The following is a 17,403-nucleotide window of genomic DNA, read 5'->3' as shown; positions in this document are numbered from 1 at the left end:
CATGTGTGTTATATTTAACACACTTAATAGCCTATTCAAACACTTTATTTTTACATGGGTGTGTAATTGGAAGACAAGATTTATATTTTTACTTTAAATTGCTTTATCTAGATAATTACACAAAGATTCAGAGAATGTATTGCAATGAGACATTTGATTTTATGGATTAGGCAATGATTTGATTGGTGATCCATGGTCTACTCTTGACCATAGCTATTGGAGGGCAAGATGGCAGCCTTCACATGGTATTACTTGTTATGTGAGAAATAATGATTTAACAGTTCCCAAACATTAGCTATTGATTCTTCTGATCCTTAGCTACTAAGCAACAAACATTGTCAATATAAACTAATTACTGAACGTGTTAAAATAGTGCACACATGAATTATATATGAACATTCCAAATATTTTGCAAACATGTCAGAATCAGAATCAAGTTTGTATCACTGACATATGTTGTGAAATTTGTTGTCTTTGCAGCAGTACGATAATGTAATACATAATAACAGAAAAAACTGAATTACAGGAAGTATATCTATATTAAGTCATTAAATTAAATTAGTAGTGCAAAAATAGAAATGAAAAAGTGGTGAGTTAGTGTTCATGGGTTCAATGTCCATTCAGGATTCAGATGGAGAAGCTGCTGTTCCTGAGTCATTGAGTGTGTGCCTTCAGGCTCCTATACCTCCTTCCTGATGGTAGCAATGAGAACAAGTCATGTCCTAGATGATGGGGGCCCTTAATGATGGACGTCGCCTTTTTGAGGAACCGCTACTGGAAGATGTCCTGGGTAGTATGAAAGCTAGGTCCCATGTTGAAGCTGACTAAGTTTACAGCTCCTTGCAGCTTACTTTGATCCTGTGCAGTAGCCCCCGCCTCCATACCAGATGGTGATGCAGCCTGTTAGAATGCTCTCCACAGTACATCTGTAGAAACTTGCAAATAATTTCAACCTTATAATACATCTTGTGCAACAAACATGGCAAAATAGTTTCTCAAAAAGACCAGATGGATCATCTCAATTTTGCAAACTGTCCTTAGATTACAACCAATTACAATTTACATTTATTTAGGCACTTTTAACATTCACTGTGGGGAAACTGGTTCACAACAATTCCTAGAATTGTAATCAGATAGAAATGGCATTCAGCCAGATTTTGGATTACGTCCAACATGCTGTCGTAGCACAGATGAATAAGTACCCTTACAAGATATTTCAATAAATAATATTACACAGAAATATGAAATTGAAGCAAATTGTATATTAATAGGTTCTTAGTATTTTAACGAGCGTTACATTGCTCACAATGGAGTAGAAAATACATCTTGCTATTTCTCGTTGATTAAAAAGAGTTGTGTTTGTTTCTTAAAAAAATAATATTGTCAATTTTATGATCTACTTTAGTAATATTTAGATTAATAGTGGTACTCTAGTATACTGATTTTACCTACAACTACATACCGTTAAAGATAAAAATTGTTTTTATATAGTTGGGCATTAATTAACTACATTGATGAATATGTTATCAAAATTGGTTTGCAATGCTATTTTTAAAATTTAGTTCATTAATGGCATTAAAGTTTATGCCAGATTATTAATATTCTTATTTGTGTTTTGGCATTGATTTCAAGAAATGGGAAGCAGTATATTAAAGAAAATATAAAGGTTCAAAGGTTCATTAATTATCAAAGTATGCATGCCGTATACAACTCTGAGATTTGTCTTCTCCAGATAGCCAGGAAACAAAGAAAACCATGAAAGTCATTTAAAGGAAAACATCACCCCCCCCCACATAAAAAACAAATCTCACATTTGCCCCAAACAGCAACAATCCCCAAACCCCAAGCCATCCATCACATAAAACACTAACAAATTGAACCGAGCAAGAATAAAAACATCGGAATCCAAACCCCAATCCCCTCCTTCGCACAAAAATCTAACGAATCTCACCAAACAACAAGAAAGAATGGGCAAAAACACAGAGTGCAGAAAAATAAATATACAACATAATATTATTATTTTTTTGTTTTCTCAACATTATCACCTTAAGTTTTTATATATACCTACTTGTTCCCTCAATGCAGTGAGTAGAGGGAACTACATCCATAACAAACTCGAACCAGTCTTTCATTTATTTAAATGAATGAACAGAAGATGTACAACTGAAGATGCAGTAAATGTAGATCCTAACCAAAGTAAACCCACACAAAGCTTCAGGGCCAGACAACATACTTGGTCAGGTGATGAGCAACTGTTTGGCCCACCTAATGAGGTATTAATGAATATCTTTAACATCTCTTTGAAACAATCCATTATCACTGCAGGCTTTCACAGGCTGCCATCTTACTGGTGTCCGAGACAGCAATGGCATCTGACTCAACAATCATGACACGATTTGAACAGCTGGTAATGGATCATATAAAATCTCAACTTCCAGCTACATTGAACCCTTTCCAATTCATTTCCTGCTCAAACAATTCCACTGATGATGTAGAGCCATGGCTTTACACTGCATCCTATCCCACCAGGAAAATGATTCCTCATGCACCAGGATATTGTCCATTGACTTCAGCTTGGCATTTAACATGATCATTCCTCAGAGGTTTGTGGGTCAATTGTCCTTGTTGGGACTCAATGCCCCTTGCTGTAACTGCAAGGGTCCCTGCACCCATTCTAACAACTTTCTACTGGAGCTCTATCGAGTGTGTCCTGTCTGACTGCATCATTGTCTGGTACAGAAGCTGCAAGATATCCAAAGATCCTATAGAAGACAAAAAAAAACACCAAATGGATCAGCCTTTCCCCCCATTTTGTCATGGTCCGGTCCATGGTCCGCATTCTGGTTCACGGTCAGGTCCATCGATCCGTACTCCACGTTTTCTGGTTTACCCTTTTCCTGTTGTGTGCCTTAATTGTGGCACATGATTCTGATCTTGGGCTGGCTACATAAACAGCTCCTGGGTTCAGCTTCAGTTGTTAGGAGAAGGAGCGCTCTTGAAGTTGCTGCATTTTTATAACAGAGTGTGGGAGGAGGGAAGATTACCAAGTGCATGGAAAGAAGCAGTAGTAATTCCAATAAGGAAGCCTGGCAAGGATCTGTCAAAACCCACTAGCTACAGACCAATTGCATTAACATCAAGTATATGTAAGATAATGGAAAGGATGATAACAGAAAGGTTATCATATGAGTTTGAGAAAAGGGGAATGCTGGCAAGTTATCAGAGTGGTTTTAGAAAGGGAAGGAATTCCATGGACTCAGTGATTATGTTAGAGACTGAAATAAGGAAGGCCCAGGCAAATAAAGAGTCAGTAGTGGCAGTGTTCTTTGACATTGAAAAAGCCTATGATATGATGTGGAAGGAAGGATTATTAATTAAACTGCACAAGATGGGAGTTGGTGGGAGAGTTTTTAATTGGATTAAAGATTTTTTGTTTGGTAGAAAAATTCAAGTTCGGATTGGATCAGAATTATCAAAACAGTACATAGTGGAAAATGGCACACCTCAAGGTAGTGTGATTAGCCCGTTACTTTTCATCATTATGATCAATGATGTCTTTACAAAGGTACCAGTGGATATAGGTAGGTCACTGTTCGCGGATGATGGGGCCTTGTGGAAAAGAGACAGGAACATGGACTATATAATCAGGAAACTACAAGAAGCAATTGATGAAGTGGTGGAGTGGGGTTATGATTGGGGATGTAGATTTTCAGTAGATAAAACTCAAACTGTATTTTTTACCAGGAAAAGGGTTGAGGTAGGGAAGAAGTTAAGGATGTATGGGGTTGAATTAGAAAGGGTTGCATCATTTAAATTTCTGGGAGTTATATTTGATTCACGATTAACATGGGCAGACCATATCAGGAAAGTTGAGGAGAAATGTAAAAAAGTAATAAATGTGATGAGATGTTTGACTGGTAGGGAATGGGGAGCAAGTTGTTCAGCTTTGAAGAGAATGTATGTGGTTTTAGTAAGATCTGTATTGGATTATGGAAATATAGTATATGGATCAGCAGCTAGGTCTCTTATAAGGAAACTGGATGTGATTCAGGCTCAGGCCTTGAGAGTGTGCAGTGGGGCTTTTAAAACGTCACCAGTGTCAGCACTACAGGTAGAAATGGGAATAATGCCTTTGGAACTAAGAAGGATGCAACTGATGGCAAACTACTGGGCTAACTTGCAGGGGTACAATGATTCTCACCCTACGAAAGGAGTGTTGCAGGAGTGCTGGGAAAATGGGAGGTTTCAGAGGGATACCTTTAGTCGGGTAGGGAATGATATCGCAAAAGAATGTGGAGTGTTTGATCTGAGGATAAGTCCTTCAGTAGTTTTTCCAGTTGTAGCTCCATGGAAGCTTGTATGGCCTGACATAGACTGGCATTTGTTACAGGTAAAAAGGAAAGAAAGATATAAAACAGATTTGGTAAATGCATTTAACTGTCATGTGATGGAAAAGTATAGTGATTATACTCACATTTATACAGATGGTGCGAAGGAACCTGAAACAGGAGTGACAGGGTTTGGGGTGGTAATACCAGCAAAAGAAATTGGAATCAGCAGAAGAACATCTAATAAGTTAGGGGTGTTTACAGTGGAGATGCTGGCAGTGTTGGTTGCGTTGCAATGGGTGCAGAAAGCCAGACAAGCCAAAGCATTGATATGTTCAGATTCATCCTCAGTTCTAGCAAGTTTAAGGTCTTTTCACACAAACAGTCGGCAAGATGTACTTTATGAAGTCCTTCAGTTAGTTACAAGAATTGCAAATCAGGGAGGTCAGGTAAAATTTCTATGGGCTCCAGCACATATAGGGGTGAAGGGGAATGAGAGGGTGGATGAGTTGGCAAAGAGGGCGTTAAAGAAAGAAAATGTGGAAATGCACATTAGTATCAGTAAAGCAGAGGTTAAGTGTGTAATCTGGGAAAAAGTCAACTGAATGTGGCAAGAAAGATGGGACAGGGAGGGGAAAGGGAGGCACTTATATCAAATACAAAAGAGTGTTGCAGTTACTAGGGTAGGCAATGGAAACAGAAGAGAGGAAATTGTGTGGATTAGGTTAAGGCTGGGGCATTGTGCATTAAACAAAACATTGAAAATGATAGGGAAACACCAGACAGGATTGTGTGAGGAATGTCAGGAAGAGGAGTCAGTAGAACATGTAGTTCTGAGTTGCAGGAAGTATGGGATACAGAGAGAGATGATGAGAAATAAATTAAGGGAGTTGGAGATGCAGGAATTCACATTAAAAGGGTTGCTGGGCATGGGTGAGAGAGCACAAGTCCGAGTATTTTTAGCGTTTTTAAGGGGTACAGGGGTTTTTTATAGAATATGACGAATAAACAGGAATAGGATACTAGGATGGTCAAAGATGGGAGGGTGAAGTGTAGGTTTGTATATATATGTGTGTGTGTGTGTGTGTGTGTGTGTGCGATTGGGTGAAGGGATTTAGAATGTATGTCTAGTGCACATTCTGGAGCAGAGGGTGGTGGTAATGCACCATTAAGCTGGATGCCAACCGCCGTAAAACAAGATACAGACAGACAGACAGCTTCAGTTGTTGGACTGTTCCCTTCATCTTCCTCCTAGAGCCCTGCCTGAAGCCTCGCCTCGCCTCGCCTCGCCTGAAGCCTTGCCACACCTGAAGCCTTGCCTCGCCTGAAACCCTGCCTCGCCTGAAACCCTTGGCTGCACCGCTATCAAGTTCGACTGCCGGAGCAAGATAGGAACTGTCTATCATTGTTTTGAACTGTCTCTGTAGCCACGTCTTCACTAGGTAGGTCTGGCTGTTTGCTGCTACCTAGTGTTGGGAACAGTTTCTGTGTCCACGCCTTCGCTAGGTAGGTCTGGTCGTTTGCTGCTACCTGGTGTTGGGAACTGTCTCTCTGTGTTCTGTGTATGAGTCCTGGCCCTCCATCCTGATCCCTAGGAGGGGTCTTGACTCTGTGCAGAGCCCCGGCCCCAAGTCCTGTTCCCAAGGAGAGGTCCCAGCTCTGTGTTCCATGTCCCTGCATCCCCACCTCTCCCTTAGCCAAGTCAAGGCTTCCGGCTTTGTGTTCGGAGGTTCCTGTTTCCCAAGACCACGTCATGTCTTCACCTAGTTCCGGAGTCTGAGCCCGAGTCAAGACCCAGGTTCTGGGTCCTTGTCCAGTCTCTGGCTCAAAGTCCGAACTCAAGCCTCGCCACGTCCTCACCTCGAGGAACCCAAGCCTCGTCACGTCCTCACCTAGATCTGGATTCCGAGCCCAAGTCAAGACCCAGGTTTCAGGTCCTTATCCAGTCTCTGGCTCAGAGTCCTTGTCCAGGTTCCAAGTTCCTAGTTCCTCATCCAGGTCCCGCTTTCCTAGTCAAGCCCTAGCCCAAGTCTGTGTTCTTGTCACTGCTCCTAGTCCGCATCCAGTCCCGTCCCTAACTCTAGTCCAGTTCCTAGTACTTCAGTGTCTGTGTCTTGCATTTGGGCCCGCCATCAGTGCTGCCCCCCCCCATTATGACACATTTGTAATATTTACTGGGAGCGTTATAGACAAAGGGCCCAAAGCTTTGTTGAGGATCCCTACCACCCATCACACAATCTTTGAACCACTACCATTAGGAAGGCGATAAAGAAGCAGCAGGAGTATGACTGCCAGACCGGGTTACAACTTCTTCCCTCAGACTGTGAGACTAATGAATACTTCGTCACCACTGAGGTCTCGTTGCTAGGACAGCTTGGTTTTTAACACGATCATCCCTCAGAGGTTGATCTGTTTACTGTTTACCTGTGCTGTGCATGATATGCATTTTGAATTATGTTTTGTTAACCTATTTGTGGTAATAATTTGATTTCTGTGCTGTTTGTGTGTTATACTTTTTGTGGGTGCACTGTGGGAACATTGTTTTGTTGAGTTGTATATATGTACAGTCAGATGACAATAAACATGAACTTAAATTTGATCTCTCCAGTTTCATGCCACATTTAGCTGGCATGAGAAGCAATGTCCCATTCACATGTTTTGGATCATTAACTATTAGTAAAACTATAAATGTAAAGTGTAAAAATATGGCTTACTTATTATGCTATATCTTTGTATTTTGGTTAATTTGTAGCATTTTGGAAATTTCTTTTAAATATTGGAAAATCTGTGAGTGTTAGAATTATTCTTGCTTATCCGAGCAATTTTTAAATATCTCTGACAAGCAGAAATATTAAAAATAGTTCAAGGTCTTCGCCAATGGGAAGTTGTCAAAAAGCTATTAGGACGATCTGAAGAAGGGCATCAGCATCCATTACCTGAAGCCTAATCACTGCTTGTAACTTGCTCAGGCAACAATGGTTCTAACCCAGCAATGCTCAGAAATAGTAATCTTTAGTAATCTTCATCATCATTATTATGTGCCCTATTGTATGACATGGATGATCGTAATCTTGTCCATGATTGTTCTGGGCAAATCTTTCTACAGAAGTGAACTGCGGGCTAGCAGAGGGGAGGAGTGCCTTATACTTCCTTTGGTAGAGACAGCTCCAGAGAGGAGATAGCTACTATAAAAAGGTGGGGAGAAGGGGTGGAACAAGAGATGGTGGATGATAGGTAAATAAGTTAGACATTAGACTCTTACAGATGGGGTTACAGTGTGCATCGATTGGGAAATATAAGCAATCTTGCCAAACTCTCAAAACAGTTAGGCAGGCTGCCCTGTGGCAAGTTCTGTGCCTGAATGCTTGCAGCAAACACATGACTGTCATCTGGCATGTGTGACAATGGGGGATCCTTCTAATATGTGCAGGTGATTGACATGAAAAACTCTGTGACTTTTCTCAGTAGTATTTAATTTTGGGTTTGGGAGTGTCCTCATAGCTACATCTTACTCCACAACAATACATAGGCGAGCAATTTCATTAAGTCTCCTTGGGAGTTATGTGAAGATAAGAATAAATATAAAAACTTACAAAATTATCTGAATTAATTAAAGCCAGTTTCATTCTAATTGGCTGATCCTGTGAGACACAATAGGATGGACACAGTATGTTCATAAAATTCACTTACCCCTGAGCCCCTTCCTCTCCCATTCTTGGCAATCCAGACTGAGTCAAAAGATGCCAGAAATAGCCAAGGTCCCACTTAAACAGATGTCCTCATTCCTCCTACTATTTAGTTGTCCAACTCACCAAGAAAAGCTCAGCATAGGAGCAGGCTGGGAGATTCTAGCTCCAGGTTTCATAGAAAGGGACAGGCTTCATTAACAAAGAGACCAGGAACATGGCAACTCAAAAATTGTCAAGATCTTGAGTCAGTCTGTCAACTTCTGAACAGAATGGAAGGTATGTGTATTTAAGATTCACTTTTGTAACTTGCTACTTGGAGTGTTGGAGTACCCTCCAGTGATATAATTAAGAAATAGTCTTTATTAAAGAGGTAGTCTGACATATTGGTAAGATATGGGGTTTAGAAAGGTTTGCAATGAATAATCTGACCTCAAAGCAGATGATGGAGTTTGTACAGTATTTTAATTAACTTGACAAGGTTAAACAGAAAGCTTAAGGGCTTAAAGACTCTAGATAAGACAACAATTAACAAATACAGGTGCACGCTTTTGCAGGGCAGAAAGGGTCACATCCGCAGCTGACTAGATGCCCAAGATCAACTCTAACTCTGGGATTCTGAGGATACCCAACTCTGGTGGCAGATCACACATTTGTATTCCATCTGCTTCTAAGAAACAAGGTCGTCAAATTAACCATGCACATTAAGATGAGGCTAAGAAATGTTTCCATATGGAAGAAAATATACTAATAGCCTGCTTACCATTGTAGCTTACATAGTTTAACTCTTGAATTGATGCTCTGTTAAATATTACAACCATTGTTTCTAACTGATGGGCTAGGTAGTGAGCAGAAATCCCAGTTTTATGAGAATAGATAACATCTAGATATTAACTGCTCACTTTAACTAATGCAACACACACAAACTTCTGGAGGGACTCAGCAGCTCAGGTAGCATCTATGAAGAAGAGTAAACAGTCAATGTTTCAGGCCAAGACCCTTCTTCAGGACTGAGAATGAAGTGCAAAGATGCCAGAATAATAAGTTGGGTGGTGGGGCGGAGAGGATAGCTGAAAGATGATGAGTGAATTCAGATGGGTGGGAAAGGCTAAAGGCTGGAAAAGAAACAACCTGATGGGAGAGGAGAATGGTCCATAAGAGAAAGGGAAAGAGGAGGGGACCCAGGGGGAAGTAATAGGTATAGGTGAGAAGGGAAAGGTTAGAGTGGGGAATAGTCATAGTGATACTTTATTGATCCCGGGGGAAATTGTTTTTTGTTACAGTTGCCCATAAATAATAAATAGTAATAGAACCATAAATAGTTAAATAGCAATATGTAAATTATGCCAGTAACTTGGGAAATAAGTCCAGGACCAGCCTATTGGCTCAGGATGTCTGACCCTCCAAGGGAGGAGTTGTAAAGTTTGATGGCCACAGGCAGGAATGACTTCCTATGATGCTCTGTGCTGCATCTCAGTGGAATGAGTCTCTGGCTGAATGTACTCCTGTGCCCACCCAGTACATTATGTAGTGGATGGGAGACATTGTCCAAGATGGCATGCAACTTAGACAGCATCCTCTTTTCAGACACCACCTTCAGAGAGTCCAATTCCATCCCCACAACATCACTGGCCTTACGAAAGAGTTTGTTGATTCTGTTGGTGTCTGCTACCCAATAGAGGAAGAGGGAAGTTGGGGGGGGGGGGGGGAAATATATGTTCACCAGAAGGAGAAAGTGATATTCATGCCATCAGGCTGGGGGCTACCCAGACAGAATACAAGGTATTGTCCCTCCAACCTGAGGGAGGCCTCATCCTGACACAAGAGGCCATGGATCCAATGTCTACCTATTGTGTGATCGAAACCATAATGAGTATGAAAATCAAAATACCTCATCTATTATAGCATATAGCCTATTAATTTGTCTTCTAGAAACCAAACAGGCGGCAGAGCGACCGCTCAGTCAAGCAGTGATTCTGGATCAAGCAATGAAATGGTATACATCATTGACTTTTCTAGTTACTCCTCTTGAATAGCACTCAAAATAGTTAGGAAGAATTGATGTAAGATTATGGATAGAAATATTAAAGGAGATTTGAAGACGTACTTTCAACCAAAGAGGATTGAGGTATCAAGAACATGCTGTGTGAATAGGTGGCTGAGGTAGATATCCTCATTACATATTTTTAAAAAATCCAGATGAATATTTAATTTACCTTCAACTACAAGGCTGCAGAAAGTGTCTCAGTTACCCATTTACCTGGAATGAAGGTAGAAAGACTGTATGTTATGCTTCCACAATCAATCTGAATTCCATGACTTAAGGCTTAATACTGACCGGGCTGGCTTCATTAAAGGCAGATCCCCAACTGACAATATAAGGAGATTACTGCACTTAATATGGCTGAACTCCACAAGTCGTATCCCAGTTACTGCCATCTCCCTAGATGCTGAAAAGGCTTTTGACAGGGTTGAGTGGAGATTTTTTACCATGGCCTTGTCATTCTCTGGGTTTGGCTCTATCTTTAAATCATGGATTAGAATTTTGTATAAAAACCCTAAGGCTGCAGTTATTACAAATGGTATCATATCCTCATTTTTCAACATTTCACGGGGTACATACCAAGGCTGTCCCCTCTCCCCATGGTTATTTACAATTTTTTGGAACCGTTGGCAATCATGATTAGAGCAGCTCCAAATATTAGAGGGGTGAAGGGAGGCAGAAAGGAGCATAAGCTGATGCTATATGCTGACGATATTTTATTATTGATTACTGATCTTCCTAATTCCTTACCCCCACTAATGAAAACTATTCAATTGTATTCTGAGATATCTGGTTATAAAATCAACTGTAATAAATCCCAGGCTATGCCAATGTCAAAATTGTGTTATTCAAATTCAGCATCTCAGTGTAACTTCAGACGGGTGCCAGTTGGAATGAAGTATCTAGGGGTCAAACTCAGTCAGAATTTGGATGAAATAATTACTTAAAATTATGATCCATTATTGAGTAGGATAAGAAATAATCTGGATAAGTGGGGGCCACTGAGACTGTCACTCTGCGGTAAAGTCAATGTAGTTAAAATGGTCATAGCACCTCAGTTTAACTATCTTTCTCTGATGCTTCCTTTAAATATATCAGATTTGATTTACAAGCAATACAACAAAATTATCAGTGATTTTCTATGGGATAAGAAGAAGCCCAGAATTAAAATGAACAAGATGTCCAGCGACATGGGTGGGCTCAGTCTACCAGACGTCAGGGCATATAAATTATCCTTTGAAATGACCAAGTTAGCTAAACATTGGGATAGGGCTGATGTTGATTTAGATTGGGTAATTATAGAATGGAGCCTGGCTGCACCACTTTCACCCCTTAACATCCTCTCACAACATGTGGAAAACAAGACTAACCTAAATCCTATACTATTTCAATCAAGGAGTGTGTGGAGTACAATTTGTAAAGCCTGTAGAATGTCACTTTTAAACCAGTTATACTCCTCACTCTCGAATAACCCTGAGTTATGCATTGGGGAGAAAGAATGGAAGATTAAAGGTGTAAATACAGTAGGTGATCTCTATGAGAATGGGATTTTTATGTCATATGCGGATTTGCAGAGGAAATATAACTTTGTAGATAAAAGGAATTTTTGGAAGTATTTACAAATAAGACATTGCATTAGTAGCATATTCAAGAACGGTGACCCACAAAGTAACGCTTTAACTGAATACTTTACATTACCACAAGAAGTTCATAAAACATCAGTGTTTTATAAAATCTTCAAGCACTCTGTGGGTAAATCGTGTAACAGTCACAAAGCAGTATGGCAGAAGGATCTTGGAAAAAATATTGAAGATAATGAGTGGTCAAATATTTCATCAAATGTGGGTAGACATATTAGGGAAGCAAGAGAGAAATTTATTCAGTATAAGATAGTACACAGATATTATTGGACACCAACTAGATTCTACAAAATAGGGATTTGGATAATAATTTATGCTGGAAATGTAAAAATGAGGTGGGCACATATTTTCACATGATGTGGGACTGTTCCATGGTTCATCCATTTTGGTGTAAAGTTCTTGATCTGTTGGGGAATCGACTGGGTTCTACACTGCCTTTGTGCCCACAGCTTTGTCTCTTGGGTGATAGGGCTATGTTACCTAATGTAAACAATGACAAATTTACTATTTTAAAGTTGGGTTTCATCACAGTTGCAAGAATTATATTGCAAAACTGAAAAAAAGACCCAGATATCCCACTGTGAAGGAATGGACTGAAGAAATGATTGAGATTTCATCATATGAACACGTTGGGAAGAATTAACAGTGAGGGAAAAGTGCAAGACGCGTAGGAACAATTTTGGTTGTATGTTAATTTAAACTTAAATTAGAACTTCTTTCTGTTTCTAAGTTTTATTTTCCTATCATTGGATGGCTGTATAAATATGCTGTACTGTATCTACTCTATGATATGCTGTGCTGCTTTGTAAGATAAGAATAAATAATAAAAATTTGAATTACAAAAAAAAGAACGTGCTGTGTGAATAGGTGACTGAGGTAGATATCCTCATTATATATTTTTTCAAATACAGATGAATATTTAATTTACCTTCAACTTCAAGGCAGTAGAAAGTGTCTCAATTACCAATTTACCTGGAATGAAGGAAGAAAGACTGTATATTATGCTTCCACAATCAATCGGAATTCCATGACTTAAAGGCATTCCTGGAGAAGCAAAGTTTGCTTTCCAAAGTACTAACATAATAGTCCTCTTTTGATTCTTTCCCAATGGAAGTAGACCAAAAGTGTAATTCCATTTTTAAATCAAGCCCTTGCTCAGAGACATGTCATTTTACTTTTAGTTTTCATGGAAAAATAACCTTTTGCGACCTAATTTTATAATATTTCAACAACGTTGAAAAGGGAGCTGTAGTAATTAAGCACTATATAACCATTATCATTCTCCCATGGAGCAGTCTTTTGTAGTGTACAGACTTCTGATCTCACCTTTACCCTAGTGCATAATTGCGAAGAGACAGCTCTTTCATGTTACCTCTGTAGCCAAATCTACTTGCAATTATTTACATTCCACCAAGGCACACAGATCCCTGTATTGTTCAATAGTAGAAGAATTTTCTATAACTCTAAACTGGATTCATGGGATACTCTACATTTACATTTAGTGGCCTTCTGATGGTTAGCATTGGACTAGAATTTGTGGCTGAGGTGCCCAGCACAGTGTGCTCTCCTTTGAAGATGCAAAGATCAGCATTTCTGAATATTTCTTGTTGCACTAATAAGTATGCAAATTTCCTGTAATATTACCATTCAATTTTACTGTCTACCTGTAACAAAGCCAAGTTAATAGTACATTTGCAATCATATATTTTGAGATATACATGCATATTTATTATCCCATGCAGACAAATATAAAACATATACCAATGTTCTAATTAATATGGCTGTAAATTACTGACATGATTTTGGATTTATGTACCAAGAAGGCAAGTCTACTAGGAAAATATCTTTGCAAATTAATTCAAGCAGTGCAGTCTAATGAAGATGAACTGGGGTAGGTAAAAAAAACCACAGAAATACTCAGCAAAACAGGCAGCACTGAATAAAGTCTTACAGAGCCGAGAAGTGACCAGAAGATCAGACAAATTTAAAGACTGACGGAAGGCATTCAAGGAAGCAATGATCAAAATGTTTTCTATGTGGCATGGAGAAGACTAAAATAGACTGCTTTATAAAATGCTCCACCAGTTTACAGAGGGAAAAGAACTCGACATTGAAGTTGTCAGCCTGAATGAGTTGCAGGATTAGAGCACATCTCATTTTTCAGAATGTGGCCAACATTGACTTGCTTGAGGTAATGAATATGTGTTATGTCTCAATTGTTTTGACTTGCTAAGGCTATCTGTTGGCTCTTGCTATAACTGTGCATGGAGCCATGGACAGATTTATCAGAGTGGTAGTGGGATAGAAAATTAAATTTGCAGGCACCAATTCTCTACACTGAAGCCACACATCAAATTTGCTGGTGAACGCAGCAGGCCAGGCAGCATCTCTAGGAAGAGGTACAGTCGACGTTTCGGGCCGAGACCCTTCGTCAGGACTAATTCCTCGAGTTTACGTCCCTACACTGAAGGCTGGTCCTGCACAAAGCAGCTACCAAATCTGTGTTTAGATTCTCGGATGTAAAGGAGATCACAGTGTGAATGCTAAATGCAGACTGAAAGTGGAAGGGAATCATTAATTCAACTGCAAGGGTTGTCTGTGTCTGTGGATAGTGGGAAAGCTTCTAGTTGCTGATGAACTCTTTTTTTAAAAAACTAATGGAAAACACAGGAACTTGTTTTCTCTTCACGTATCAGAACTAGCTAGAAATGTGATCAGAAAAGCAAATTCCATTTTTTTATCCTCAGGAGTTGCTTAACCTGCTGAGTGTCTGCTCCTATTTGGATTTCAGGTACCTGTAATTTTTGATTGTTACTTTTTCACAAACTTTTGCTTTTCCCCTGTCCTTATTTAGTAGCCACTCCAGCCCCTTCCTTCTTGCCTGCATAATCCCTAACCATCTCTTGTCAGACTCATAACCGTCACTTCCATGAAGCAACTTAAGGTTGAAAGAGTACAGAGAAAATTTGCAAGGATGTTGCCAAGTCTGGAGGACCTGTATTATATGGAAAGGTTGAACAGGTTAGGACTTTATTCCTTGGAATTTAGAAGATTGAGAGGAGATTTGTTAGAGGTATACAAAATTGTGAGTGTAAAAAGCAAGCAGGCTTTTTCCACTGTGGTTGGTTGGGACTACAACCAGAGCTCATGGGTTAGAAGGTTCCGTTTAATATCAGAGAATGTATACAGCATAGAACCTGAAATTCTTACTCTTTGCAGACATATCCATGAAAAAGAAACAAAAATTGAATGGCAGAAAATGTTAGAACCCCAAATCCCTCCCTCCCTCCCATGCATAGACAGCAGTAAAAGCATCAACCTTCTCCCCACCTGCTGCAGCGAAAACATCAATCTCCCACCCCGCAAAGTCCCGAAAGAGACCGTGATCTAGAGTCCATCAAAAACTACTGTCCATCCCAACACTTCAACATCTCAAACAGGCTCTCTCTCACTAGTAAGGGAGAGAAAGATGTCAATTCTGCAGCACTGAGAAGGGAGGCCAACAGCTCGCTGTTTTGATGCTACAATCTGCCCTGTCACTTCTTCCAATTCTCTGACTCGGGGATCAACAGACTCTCGCTCACCATCGAGAGTGAGAGCGAGAGAAGGAGTTCGCTGGAGTGCAGGGGCCTTATTTCAACAGCAGGGCACCCACCGCCTGCTGTCTCAATATTTCATTCTCTCGTGACGTTAAAGGGTGAAAGGTGAAAAGTTTACGAAGAACATGAAGGGAAACTTCTTCACTCAGAGGGTCGTGAGAGTGTGGGACGAGCTGCCAACACAAGTGGTGCATATGAGCTATTTCAAGGTTTAAGAGAAGTTTGGATAGATACATGGATGGTAGGGGTTTGGAGGGCTATGGGTGACAGGTGTAGGCAGTTTAAATGGTTCAAATGGTTCAGCATGGATTGAAGGGACCAAAGTACCTGTTTCTGTGCTGTAGTTTTCTATGACCATGGCAAAACGATGCTGCTGCATTTGACTATAATTTTATGGATGATGATGAAAGGGCTGTAAACCTGTTTTAAATGCTGCACTGCGCATCATAATAAACAACTTTCATTACGCTAATCAGTGCTAAGTATGTGTCATAAAACATGTTTCAGAGAGTCAGCTGAATCGAGTAATAATTCAAGTGTTTGGACTCATCCCACAATAACTCAGTTAAATGTTATTAATGTACTGCCACTAATAATTAGCACCTTGTTAAACCAGTATTGCAAATTTCACTCAGTAACGTTTCTTTGAAATGCACGAATAACTCAATTCTGTTAAGAAGCAACTACCATTAGTATCCGGGGGACTATAAACCAGTTTTCAACAAATTTGCTTTGTTACATTATTTGAATTTATACAAAGCATCAAAAATGAATTTTTATTTAATGCATGAAAATGCATTACATACTTGGAAGAGTACATTGTGTAAACATGGACATCCCTTGTTACATTGCTTCACTGTTTTAGTTTTTTGGACAAGCATCATTATCAATCAGGTACATAACTAATAATTTATCTTGCAAAACTTATTGATTGATTTGACTTAAGATAGTGGGAGAGTGTAATAAAGATGTCATTGACAATGTATGAACTGAAAATGATAAACATGTTGAAATTTTCTTTGATAATAGTATTTATACAAGTTGAATGATACCAAACAAAGATTTTTTTAAATTTTAAAAGAACATAAAATAGTCAGAGAGAAGCATAGTGAGATGGTTCTCAATACACTAGATTTAGTACTTGATACTGACTCTGAAGCTGAAGTATTCCCTATATTTATCAGATACGATTATTCAATGGATTATATTTGTGTGTATTAAGTGAAATTATTGTTATCAGTTAATATAATGTCCATTCAGAGAATTTGTTTTGGGTGCAAGATCTACAAGTACAATAAACATGTCAAAACCTAAATGCTCTCTTTTCTATTGCCAGCAACTTGGATACAAAGTTCAAAAGTTCAAAGTAAACGTTGTCACCAAAGTACATGTATGTCACCATATACAACTGTGAGATTCACTTTCCTGTGGGCATAACTCAATAAATCCATAACAGGATTATAACCATAACAGGATCAATGAAAGATCAACTAGAGTGCAGAAGACAGCACACTGTGCAAATGCAAATATAAATGCATAGCAATAAATAACAAGAACATGAGATAATGTGATAAAGAGATGAGATAATGAAATACCCTCAGTCCCTTCATCTAAGTCTTTAATATATAATTTTAAAAGCACAACTCTAATCCTTGGACCATCATTTTATTTACAGCTTTCCAATCTCAAAATTATCTAGTTATCCCTAGTCTATACTTTTTATGAGTTAACCAGTCCTCTATACATGGTAATACATTATCCTTAATATCCTGAGTCCTTATCTTGTGGAGTTATTTATTTTTTATTGTGACAGTTTATCTAAATGCAAATATACAGCCTGTTAGTAATATACTTCCAAAATTGTAATAAATATGTCAAACACAATTTTCTTTCCATAGAACTATATTGCTGCTGCACAATTGTGTTTTGGTTATTAAGTGTTCTATCAATCATCATTATTATGTGCCATGTCATATGACGTAGGTGTTCATGGTCTCAGGACCGTGATTGTTCTTGGCAAATTCTTCTACAGAAGTGGTTTACTGTTGTCTTCTTCTGGGCAATATTTTACAAGATGGATGACCCCAGCCATTATCAATACTCTTC

General features: G+C 39.1%; 1 long non-coding RNA gene across 1 annotated transcript in view; it reads right to left on the bottom strand.

Moving 5' to 3' along the window:
- Nucleotides 1-390: 390 nt before the first annotated feature.
- Nucleotides 391-17,403, bottom strand: part of LOC134359191 (uncharacterized) — a 55,230-nt gene continuing 38,217 nt past the window's right edge. The window contains exons 2-4 of the long non-coding RNA XR_010021061.1: nt 12,627-12,670; nt 10,231-10,274; nt 391-935 (exon numbers count right to left, since the gene is read on the bottom strand). This is a non-coding gene — a long non-coding RNA (uncharacterized LOC134359191). The remainder of the gene's footprint in view (nt 936-10,230; nt 10,275-12,626; nt 12,671-17,403) is intronic.

Source organism: Mobula hypostoma, chromosome 20 (genome assembly GCF_963921235.1).
Source record: "Mobula hypostoma chromosome 20, sMobHyp1.1, whole genome shotgun sequence".
Taxonomy (NCBI): Eukaryota; Metazoa; Chordata; class Chondrichthyes; order Myliobatiformes; family Myliobatidae; genus Mobula; species Mobula hypostoma.
The sequence above is the reverse complement of the archived record's forward strand: the minus strand, read 5'-3'. Positions and strand labels throughout refer to the sequence as shown.